This window comes from Oncorhynchus mykiss, chromosome 10 (genome assembly GCF_013265735.2).
Source record: "Oncorhynchus mykiss isolate Arlee chromosome 10, USDA_OmykA_1.1, whole genome shotgun sequence".
Lineage (NCBI taxonomy): Eukaryota > Metazoa > Chordata > Actinopteri > Salmoniformes > Salmonidae > Oncorhynchus > Oncorhynchus mykiss.
Genome location: NC_048574.1, coordinates 42,344,390 through 42,357,179, shown reverse-complemented (window position 1 = coordinate 42,357,179; position 12,790 = coordinate 42,344,390). Strand labels below are relative to the sequence as shown.

Here is a 12,790-nt window from a genome sequence, read left to right as displayed (position 1 = left end):
CACAAGTGCAATATAGGAAAACACAGCTTAGCCTTTTGTTAATCCACCAGATTTTGAAAATGCTTTACAGCGAAAGCAATCCAAGCGTTTGTGTAAGTTTATCGATCACTCAACAAAACATTAAGTACACTTAGCATCAAGTAGCTTGGTCTAGAAAATCAGAAAAGCAATCAAATTAATCGTTTACCTTTGTGATCTTCGGATGTTTTCACTCACAATACTCCCAGTTACACAATAAATGTTCCTTTTGTTCCATAAAGATTATTTTTATATCCAAAATACCTCAGTTTGTTTTGGCGCGTTATGTTCAGAAATCCACAGGAAAGAGCGGTCACGACAATGCAGACAAATTCCAAATAGTTTCCGTAATGTCCACAGAAACGTGTCAAACGTTTTTTATAATCAATCCTCAGGTTGTTTTTAAAATACTGTATATAATCGATAATATATCAACCGCAAATGTCTTTATCAGTAGGAGAGGGAAATGCAATGGCTGTCCAAACTCTGTTGCGCAAGCAAAACTCATGCGACCACTTGACGCAATGTTATCTTTCTGGCTCATTTTTCAAAATAAAAGCCTGAAACTATGTCTGAAGACTGTTGACACCTGGAGGAAGCGATAGGAAAAGGAATCTGGTTGATATCCCTTTAAATGGAGCAAAGGAAGGCTATGGAACATGGAGTTTTCAAAATAGAAGCCACTTCCTGGTTTGATTTTCCTCAGGGTTTCGCCTGCAATATCAGTTCTGTTATACTCACAGACAATATTTTGACAGTTTTGGAAACTTTAGAGTGTTTTCTATCCAATACTAATAGTAATATGCATATATTAGCAACTGAGACTGAGGAGCTGGCCGTTTACAATGGGCACCTTTTCATCCAAGCTACTCAATACTGCCCCTACAGCCACAAGAAGTTAAGACTCTTTCCAAAAACCCTTCACCTCCTGGCCTCTTTGTATGAGTTCATGTAAGGCTTCCAGTGCAGTAAAGTCATAAACAAATGAATATTGTGATTCAATAAATCTTTATTGGCCATGAAGGGCAATTTGTCTGCAGCAGAAAAACATAAAAACAAACACAGGACCACGTGAACAACAAAAACAAGTACCAGGGAAATGGGAAGGTAAAAAAAGCAATGATTAAAAAAATAGGAGAAAATAGTACACTATGCCCATTATTAAACTATGTTTAATACAAGTAAAATACAAATGCAATCATTAACACTGCATCATTACTTTTTGCTTGTATGGAGACACACAAACACAAAAAAATGAAGTTAAGTGTATTCAGACAAGCTAACTCAAAGGAGAGTGCAATGTGACATGCAAACACTTACAACATCTTCCTATGTGCTGAGAGGCCCTGAGAGGACCCATGTGGTGGGAGAGGATCCTGCCATGCCATCTGTGTTTGTTGGAGTTTCTATTAATGATTCTGTTTAGTGTGAGCAGGACCGCTCTGTGCTTGGGCTTGTGCCAGACCTTTAGAATCTGCTTAACTCTTTCATTTGGGCCAGCTGCACTCATATTCATTTGTCCTATTGGCAGAAGCATTGCAGTGCAGCTAAATTGCCAGCTTCTCATCAAGAAGGCCTTGAAGCTACAGCCACTCTAACAACCTGCTTGTTTATTACAAAGCCCTTACAGCCGTGGCTTCCAGACACATGTTTAATTCATGACAGGAAACTGGGGGGATGCTAATCAGAATCCAGGTGCTTCTCCACAGGTTACAGATTGACAGATAGAACCACAACATCCGCATGGTGAGTTGAGGACAAGTTCTCTATATAAACTCACTGTGGGGGTGTGTGTGTGCATGCGTGTGTGTGTGTGTGTGCATATGTGTGTATATGTGTATTTCACATGTGTAGTTTGTGTATGGGTGCTGTCTGATGATGCCCTGCATGCATGAGCAGAGGTGAACTGAACATCAGGCGTGGGAGAGGTGTTTTGTTGGTAGTGCCGAGGCGAACGGGGGGGACACAGAACACTCTCTACAGTACACATCTGAGTAGATGAGTGTTTGACTGGAGGCCCTGCTGCATCTTTTATCCACAGCCAGTAAAATATTCAGAGCTGTTAGTCTGGAGGGGGCCTGGGGCCATATGCACCTGTGAAGGCAGAAGAACAGGTTCCATAGAGAGTCATTATTAAAAAAGACATAGGGAAACTGTGGTAGCATCCGTGCACACACACACACGCGCGCACACGCGCGCGCGCGCGCGCACACACACACACACACACACACACACACACACACACACACACACACACACACACACACACACACACACACACACACACACACACACACACACGCACATGTGGATGATGTTCTAAGAGAGACTGTGTAGATACATAAAGATAACAGGCGAGCAAAGGTTTAATGACCCAGTTTAAACCTTACATTTGCATAGCACTCCTTGTAGGCTCTTCAAAGTAGGGAATGACCCACCCTAGCTTTCTGGGTGTGTCAGAAGACTGCCCTGTAAGTAAAATGACGTCTGAGACGTCATTTTGAGAGATGTTGCTCTGGAAAAGAATGTCTCTGCTAAACAGCACTCCAACCTGACATCTGGTCTGAGCTGAGAGATCTGAGAGACATGGTCGCACTGGAAAAGATTGTCTCTGCTAAACAGCACTCCAACCTGACATCTGGTCTGAGCTGAGAGATCTGAGAGACATGGTCGCTCTGGAAAAGAGTGTCTCTGCTAAACAGCACTCCAACCTGACATCTGGTCTGAGCTGAGTGATCTGAGAGGTCGCTCTCTTCGGTCAATGGTTCTTCGGCCAATTTTGAACTGCTTTACATTCTCATGTAAACAAGCATTGTATCACAATAATATTTTTTTTCACATCTCTTCATGAGAAAGAGGAGTCAACTGAAGATTGCAGCAAAATCCATATTATTGCTCCCATCTATCACATGCACTTAGCTTTTCAACAGCTTTAACACTGCCAGTGATGACGTTCAAAGTAATCCAACATACAGAATATACCAACACACCACTTCAACTACAATAACATTCTGAGTAACAGTTACAGATTTATTTGTTCTTATTGCAGTAAAGACGTCCGTGACTGTGATATGTTGTTGTTTGTCTACCTTAGTTGAATGCACTGACTGTAAGTTACTCTGGATAAGAGCGTCTACTGAATGACCAAAATGTAAATGTAAAACAAATACTTGCAAAGCATGCTGGGTATTATTCTAATGAGGTCCTCTGCCCCCCCCAAAAAGTACACATTTGGTCGGTGGGGACCGGAACCAAATTTGAACCAATCATAGACGTCTAGTCTATGTTTCACAAAGTTTGAACATCACAGTACAGTACAGCACAGTTTAGTACAGCAGAGCACAGCAGTACAATACAGTACAGTACAACACGGTATGGTACGGTACAAGACAGTAGTGTTATTCAGTAGAACACATTACATTATGGTACAGTACAGTAGAATTGAATTCATTCGAGTAGAGTACAATAGAGTACAGTAAAGTACAGTATAGTTGAATTCTGTGGAGTACAGTACAGTTTAGTTCAGTAGAGTACATTAGAGTAAAGTAGGGTACAATACAGCTTTTATTTACTTTACCGTAGTCTAGTGTGCTCTACTGGATTGTGCTGTACTCTACTTTACTATACTATACTTTTTTTTACTACTGTGTACTCCAATGTACTTTACTCTGCTGTGCTCTACTGTACTGCGCTGCCCAAACGTGTGAAACACCAAATCTGAACCAATTATAGATGTTTGGGCTAAATCGAGGCCGGACTGGACTGGACCAAATCTCAGCGTCTATGCCTGGGCCAAATAAAGGCCGGTCTGGACCGGACGTCTGTGGATGCCTAGGATTGGTTAAGATTCAACGTCAGTGGACGTTGAAATCAAGGACTCTCCTGACTGCAAGAACAAGACGTCCTAAAGCCTGACGTCAAATGCTTAGTGGGTGGTTCATACTCCTCCAACCCAGCACATTTATGAAATCATGTAGTGGTTAACCAAGAAGTGTTTTTAAAGGAGATGACTGATGTTTAGAGTATACTATAAACTGAACTAGCTCTGAGAATATTTTCCCAATGAAAGGTTTACTAGTTCCACTGGTTTTGCTGCTCTGTCAGTTAGGAGCACCTGAGAGTTTTCTAAGTGAAGACGCATCCTCTGACAAAAAGACAGCACTCCAACCTGACATCTGGTCTGAGCTGAGAGATCTGAGAGACATGGTGGTGCTGCAGAGAGCAGAGCTGAGACGCACCATGGCTGAACTACGAGACACTAAGAACCAGATGGAGGGGCTGAAAACAGAGAACTCAGGTGGTAACAGAATACTATGTCCAGTTTGCCCGCTACCAGCTGACTGAGTAATTTATACTCGGATGAATTTCCATTGTTGACATGAAAATAATTGTATTTTGTTTTAGTAATGGAGTCCAGGCTGATGAGTTCTGAAGGACAACTTGAGGCATTGTCATTATGTTGGTATTGATCAAGAATATTATCTTTTCCCCCGTTGCAAATGTGTGTGTAATTTCTGTAACTCCAGCCATAGTGAGCAGACTAACATCCGCTGAGAGTGAGGTTGAGAGACTACAGAAGGAGAATGCAGGTAAAAACAGATTATGGTACCTTGTAATAATATGTAATGTGACTGATTACTTTCTTCCCTTCCACCCGTGAGTGTGAAAAAGTGAATAATCTACATATATATCATTGTATTCACCTCCATTGACAGAGAGACCTAAAGGTTGCATTTTCATTTTCATTTTCATTTTTTCTTTCGGAAAAACTGGACAGCATGGGCCATTCCACACTGTCACCACCGTGTTCTTCCAGAACATATTCTCAAACACTGGCAACCACTACAGCCAAGCTACAGGTACCGTACTGTCTTTGCTTAGTGTAGATCATGTACTTAAATATATATGCATCTAAAGTTTAAAGAGCCTGCAAAACGAGTGAAGGCAGATCATTTTTGACATTACCCTCTGGGCACAAACTGGTTGAATCAGCGTCATTTCAGCGTAATTTGTCAATGTATTGTGACGTGGAATCTATGTTTAAAATACATTGGATTTGCAAAAAGTCATCAAAGTAATCTGCTGTTTTGAGGGTGACACAAATGATGTTATCATGGTAACCAATTTTCAACTTTACCTTTAAAACAACGTCAGCTCTTCAATGTTATATCCAAGGGGGAAAAAAAGAATAATAGGCTGGGCGACACCTCCTACTGGAGAGTTGATCTACAGCTATTCATTTGGTCTCCCATCCAGGGTTCTTTATTGTGAGAATGATTATTGAAAGAACTCTTACTGATAACAAAACATATTCACTGTCGCTATAAAAGTCATTCCAAAGAGTAGGTTTTTAACAGAGCAAACTAAATGTAAGCATACCTTAAATCATCAATGATACTATGTAGGCCTATTAAAGCATTCACAAAATCATCAACCGCTTAACGTTTCAATTCAACCCATGGTTCAACAAAAAATAAACATATGATTTCGGCCCAGGGTTTCATGCTTTGGTTGATTTCAAATGTAATCTTCAAGTTAATCCTTCATGTGTTAGATTATCTTCTCCATCTCAACCTTAGGGGTAGACGTCCCGTCCCGGGACAGTTGTAAATCATGCAGCGCCTTGTGTCATGATCGCAGATTTTAGAGAAACAACAAATGTCAGTACATATAAGTGTTTTGTATCGGCGGAAAGCTTCAATTCTTGTTAATATAATCAAATTTACAGTAGCTATTACTGTGAGAGAAAAAAATCCATGCTATTGTTTGAGGAGAGCTCCTAACAACAAAACACTTTTTTCACTGTGATAGGTTTGATAAATTCACCTCTGAAGGCGAAATGTATACTTACATTCTGAAATCTTGCTCTGATTTATCATCCAAAGGGTCCCAGAGATAACACGAGTGTCGTTTTGTTAGAGAAAATCATTTTTCATGTCCTTAAACGGTCCATATAGCATGCACAATCGATTTTCAATTTCCACTCGTTCAATTTGCAAAGAAAGGAAAATTGTGAAAATCTAACCCTAAACGTTGTTCCAACCAGTCAAATCACATTTGTATGTATTCCTCAGAGATCCTAGAATGTAACCAGACTTCACTATATCATTAGGGGTGTAGTATATCCTATAGGACACCAAAGTTGGTCAGAGAGCGACGCCTTCATGGCACGCCGATGACTAGGGCGGTCTTCACTTGATCGAATCTGACGTTGTCAAATAAGCTAGCTAGATAGCCAATGAGCTGGGCTTTATCCAGAAACTCTGTATCCGTCACAAAATGTAGCTGCCAACCTTTAGCGACAGCATACCTTTTTCTTTTGGACAAAAACTATGAGAATGTTCAGAGTTATGAAGTTATGAAAACTGGTTGTTTTGCAAAGGTTGAACTTATAATATGGCTACTAATACTGGAAAAGCTAAATCAAAGTCCAACTATACAGATTTAACGATATACTTGCAGAATAATGTAATATGAATGCAAATGTCACCTTCATGTAGAGGTCTGTAATTTTTATCATAGGTACACTTCAACTGTGAGAGACGGAATCTAAAACACATATCCAGAAAATCACATGGTATGATTTTTAAGTAATTAATTTGCATTTTATTGCATGAAATAAGTATTTGATCACCTACCAACCAGTAAGAATTCCGACTCTCACAGACCTGTTAGTTTTTCTTTAAGAAGCCCTCCTGTTCTCCACTCATTACCTGTATTAACTGCACCTGTTTGAACTCGTTACCTGTATAAAAGACACCTGTCCACACACTCAATCAAACAGACTCCAACCTCTCCACAATGGCCAAGACTAGAGAGCTGTGTAAGGACATCAGGGGTAAAATTGTAGACTCGCACAAGGCTGGGATGGGCTACAGGACAATAGGCAAGCAGCTTGGTGAGAAGGCAACAACTGTTGGCGCAATTATTAGAAAATGGAAGAAGTTCAAGTTGACGGTCAATCACCCTCGGACTGGGGCTCCATGCAAGATCTCACCTCATGGGGCCTCAATGATCATGAGGAAGGTGAGGGATCAGCCCAGAACTACATGGCAGGACCTGGTCAATGACCTGAAGAGAGCTGGGACAGCAGTCTCAAAGAAAACCATTAGTAACACACTACGCCGTCATGGATTAAAATCTTGCAGCGCACGCAAGGTCCCCCTGCTCAAGCCAGCGCATGTCCAGGACCGTCTGAAGTTTGCCAATGACCATCTGGATGATCCAGAGGAGGAATGGGACAAGGTCATGTGGTCTGATGAGACAAAAATTGAGCTTTTTGGTCTAAACTCCACTCGCCGTGTTTGGAGGAAGAAGAAGGATGAGTACAACCCCAAGAACACCATCCCAACCGTGAAGCATGGACGTGGAAACATCATTCTTTGGGGATGCTTTTCTGCAAAGGGGACAGGACGACTGCACCGTATTGAGGGGAGGATGGATGGGGCCATATATCGCGAGATCTTGGCAAACAACCTCCTTCCCTCAGTAAGAGCATTGAAGATGGCTGGGCTGGGTCTTCCAGCATGACAACGACCCAAAACACACAGCCAGGGCAACTAAGGAGTGTCTCCGTAAGAAGCATCTCAAGGTCCTGGAGTGGGCCTAGCCAGTCTCCAGACCTGAACCCAATAGAAAATCTTTGGAGGGAGCTGAAAGTCCTATTGCCCGGCGACAGCCCCGAAACCTGAAGGATCCGGAGAAGGTCTGTATTGAGGAGTGGGCCAAAATCCCTGCTGCCGTGTGTGCAAACCTGGTCAAGAACTACAGGAAACGTATGATCTCTGTAATTGCAAACAAAGGTTTCTGTTCCAAATATTAAGTTATGCTTTTCTGATGTATCAAATACTTATGTCATGCAATAAAATGCAAATTAATTACTTAAAAATCATACAATGTGATTTTCTGGATATTTGTTTTAGAATCCGTCTCTCACAGTTGATAAATGATTAAAAAAATTACAGACCTCTGCTTTGTAAGTAGGAAACCCTGCAAAATCAGCAGTGTATCAAATACTTGTTCTCCCCACTGTATATACAGTGCCTTGCGAAAGTATTCGGCCCCCTTGAACTTTGCGACCTTTTGCCACATTTCAGGCTTCAAACATAAAGATATAAAACTGTATTTTTTTGTGAAGAATCAACAACAAGTGGGACACAATGATGAAGCGGAACGACATTTATTGGATATTTCAAACTTTTTTAACAAATCAAAAACTGAAAAATTGGGCGTGCAAAATTATTCAGCCCCCTTAAGTTAATACTTTGTAGCGCCACCTTTTGCTGCGATTACAGCTGTAAGTCACTTGGGGTATGTCTCTATCAGTTTTGCACATCGAGAGACTGAAATTTTTTCCCATTCCTCCTTGCAAAACAGCTCGAGCTCAGTGAGGTTGGATGGAGAGCATTTGTGAACAGCAGTTTTCAGTTCTTTCCACAGATTCTCGATTGGATTCAGGTCTGGACTTTGACTTGGTCATTCTAACACCTGGATATGTTTATTTTTGAACCATTCCATTGTAGATTTTGCTTTATGTTTTGGATCATTGTCTTGTTGGAAGACAAATCTCCGTCCCAGTCTCAGGTCTTTTGCAGACTCCATCAGGTTTTCTTCCAGAATGGTCCTGTATTTGGCTCCATCCATCTTCCCATCAATTTTAACCATCTTCCCTGTCCCTGCTGAAGAAAAGCAGGCCCAAACCATGATGCTGCCACCACCATGTTTGACAGTGGGGATGGTGTGTTCAGCTGTGTTGCTTTTACGCCAAACATAACATTTTGCATTGTTGCCAGAAAGTTCAATTTTGGTTACATCTGACCAGAGCACCTTCTTCCACATGTTTGGTGTGTCTCCCAGGTGGCTTGTGGCAAACTTTAAACAACACTTTTTATGGATATCTTTAAGAAATGGCTTTCTTCTTGCCACTCTTCCATAAAGGCCAGATTTGTGCAATATACGACTGATTGTTGTCCTATGGACAGAGTCTCCCACCTCAGCTGTAGATCTCTGCAGTTCATCCAGAGTGATCATGGGCCTCTTGGCTGCATCTCTGATCAGTCTTCTCCTTGTATGAGCTGAAAGTTTAGAGGGACGGCCAGGTCTTGGTAGATTTGCAGTGGTCTGATACTCCTTCCATTTCAATATTATCGCTTGCACAGTGCTCCTTGGGATGTTTAAAGCTTGGGAAATCTTTTTGTATCCATATCCAGCTTTAAACTTCTTCACAACAGTATCTCGGACCTGCCTGGTGTGTTCCTTGTTCTTCATGATGCTCTCTGCGCTTTTAACGGACCTCTGAGACTATCACAGTGCAGGTGCATTTATACGGAGACTTGATTACACACAGGTGGATTGTATTTATCATCATTAGTCAATTAGGTCAACATTGGATCATTCAGAGATGCTCACTGAACTTCTGGAGAGAGTTTGCTGCACTGAAAGTAAAGGGGCTGAATAATTTTGCACGCCCAATTTTTCAGTTTTTGATTTGTTAAAAAGTTTGAAATATCCAATAAATGTCGTTCCACTTCATGATTGTGTCCCACTTGTTGTTGATTCTTCACAAAAAAATACAGTTTTATATCTTTATGTTTGAAGCCTGAAATGTGGCAAAAGGTCGCAAAGTTCAAGGGGGCTGAATACTTTCGCAAGGCACTGCATATAGATGGTTGGATGGTTGAAACATAATTATCTAGAAGAAAAAGAAACGAACACCTATTAAGACGAGGTGCTGGCTAGCGGAGTGGAAACTTGAAAATAAAAGAGAGCCGCACACTCTTGGAGCTCAGATGCAAAAATGTAATACCAAGCTGTCTTCATCAGGGTATAATCACAAACACTGCGGGATGACTCGTTTATATAGTGTCAAAAGACACAGGTGTCTGTAATCATGGCCAGGAGTGGCCTAATATCATTGGTTAATAATCAAATATTAAAATGTCATACAAAGAACTGCATACAAACAAATGGATAGCATACGATCATAGATTAATTTGACCATACAAGTTTACACACAATTACAATGGCAAAGTCACAATAATCACAAGAATGGCTTCAGATCAAAGTCTACGTTGAGACCGAAGGGCGCAAGAATGAAAGCAGAGTTATAACACCTTGGGAATTCAACAAACTTCTAGCTGTCTTTTTGAGTGGGTGAAAATAGGTTGGAATCTCATTGATCAACGTCTCAACCAAATATTACCCAAATTTCCACGTTGAAATGACATGGTGTGCCCAGTGGGCGGGATGCTGTGGTGATGTGATACTGTTTAGAGTAGAATGTGACACTGAGTGATTGGAGATGAGTAATGAAGAGGGGCGAGGGGAACCCAATCATAATCATTTGTCTTAAGGGCACCCGTGCTACTCGAAAATTAACAATCAATATAACATTTTCCAATCATCACGCAACACATTATGGTTTGAAATGAACTTGTAGAACATTAATAGAGCCTTTGACGATGGTGTCCCAATGGTGTCACATGTTCCTGTTCAAGTTTAATGTGTTGTTTTGTGCAATCAGTAGAAGAGAGTTTATATGTAAAGCAGCACAAGTATTGACCCAGGTCTGTAGTGATCCCTCCATGACTTTCTTCTCCTCCAGGTGTCTTCACAGCACCGGTGAGAGGGGCCTACTACTTCGGCTTCACTATTGGTGCATATCTCCATTCCACTGTTATGGGCCTAACACTGTTCAAGAATGAACAGCAAATCATTCATACAGGGGAGTGGGGTAACCATGGGCAGTTTAGGTGTGCATCCAATACCGTCATACTACAGCTGTAGGTGGGAGATGTCGTTTTTATGCAACTCCTGCAAACTACAGGATCTTTGATGATTTACCTCATTGTAACACTTGGTTCTCTGCTCTATCCTGTGTGAGAAAGTTAACATGTATTATAATGATGAGGTCAGTAAAGTGCTTTTGACCACATTATTAAATATATATATTTTTTTCCACACACACACACACATACACACACACACACACACACACACACACACACACACACACACACACACACACACACACACACACACACACACACACACTTTTCAACAACACATGCTGCAATATTCACTTTGACCAGTTGGGGGTAGTAGATTCCCACAGTTGGTTGTGTGTTCTTCGATCAAAGGGGGATGGATACAGTCAACACAGACCTATTATGTGAATGTTTTGATGAATTAAAATTATCCAACCATTTCAGGTTATAGGTATTTGGGGTATTTTTAGCCAAGTGAAGTTAAATAGAATCATATAGAATGTTTTTCAACGTTACAGTTTGAAAATATTTACAAGTACAACAAACAATGTACTGTAATATTGGCCTGCCCAGTCTGGTTTAATGCATGTTTTAGAATTTTAAACAACTATTTAATTTTAGAAATAAGTTATTACGTATAGGCCTTCACCATGTTAACACATACAGTACCAGTCAAAAGTTTGGACACACCTACTCATTCAAGGGTTTTTCTTTATTTTTACTATGTTCTACATTGTAGAGTAATAGAAGACATCAAAACTATGAAATAACACATATGGAATTATGTAGTAACCAAAAAAGTGTTAAACAAATCTAAATAGATTTTATGTTTGAGATTCTTCTAAGTAGCCACCCTTTGCCTTGATGACAGCTTTGGCATTCTCTCAACCAGCTTCATGAGGAATGCTTTTCCAACAGTCTGAGGAAGTTCCTACATATGCTGAGCACTTGTTGGCTGCTTTTCCTTCACTCTGCGGTCAAACTCTTCGCAAAACATCTCAATTGAGTTGAGGTCAGGTGATTGTCGAGGTCAGATCATCTCATGCAGGAGATCGTCCGTTCACCAACTCTGCGTCTCACAAAGACACGGCGGTTGGAAACAAAAATTTCAAATTTAGGCTCATCAGACCAAAGGACAGATTTCCACCAGTCTAATGTCCATTGCTCGTGTTTCTTGGCCCAAGCAAGTCTTCTCTTCTTATTGGTGTCCTTTAGTGGTGGTTTCTTTGCAGCAATTCAACCATGAATACCTGATTCACGCAGTCTCCTCTGAACAGTTGATGTTGAGATGTGTCTGTTACTTGAACTCTGTGAAGCATTTATTTGGGCTGCAATCTGAGGTGCAGTTAACTCTAATGAACTTATCCTCTGCAGCAGAGGTAACTCTGGGTCTTCCTTTCCTGTGGTGGTCCTCATGAGAGCCAGTTTTATCATAGCGCTTGATGGTTTTTGCGACTGCAATTGAATAAATGTTAAAAGTTCTTGAAATGTTTTGCATTGACTGAAATTCATGTCTTAAAGTAATGATGGTCTGTCTGTCGTTTCTCTTTGCTTATTTAAGCTGTTCTTGCCATAATATGGACTTGGTCTTTTACCAAATAGGGCTATCTTATGTATACCACCCCTACCTTGTCACAACACAACAGATTGGCTCAAACGCATTAAGGAAAGAAATTCCACAAATTAACTTTCAACAAGGCAGACCTGTTAATTGAAATGCATTCCAGGTGACTACCTCATAAAGCTGGTTGAGAGAATACCAAGAGTTTGCAAAGCTGTCATCAAGGCAAAGGGTGGCTACTTTGAAGAATCTCAAATATAAAATTCATTTATATTAGTTAAACACATTTTTGGTTACTACTTGATTCCATATGTGTTATGTCATCGTTTTGATGTCTTCACTATTATTCTACAATGTAGAAAATAGTTTTAAAAAATAAAGAAAAACCCTTGATAAGTAGGTGTGTTCAAACTTTTGACTGGTACTGTATTTGCTATGCATTGAT

At 40.6% G+C, this 12,790-nt stretch overlaps 1 long non-coding RNA gene across 1 annotated transcript; it reads left to right on the top strand.

The window, feature by feature from the left end:
* Positions 1-3,486: 3,486 nt before the first annotated feature.
* On the top strand, positions 3,487-11,464 carry LOC110534921. The gene is made up of 3 exons (XR_002475184.2): positions 3,487-4,607; positions 4,796-4,877; positions 10,622-11,464. It is a non-coding gene; the product is annotated as an uncharacterized LOC110534921 (long non-coding RNA).
* The last annotated feature ends 1,326 nt before the right edge of the window (positions 11,465-12,790 follow it).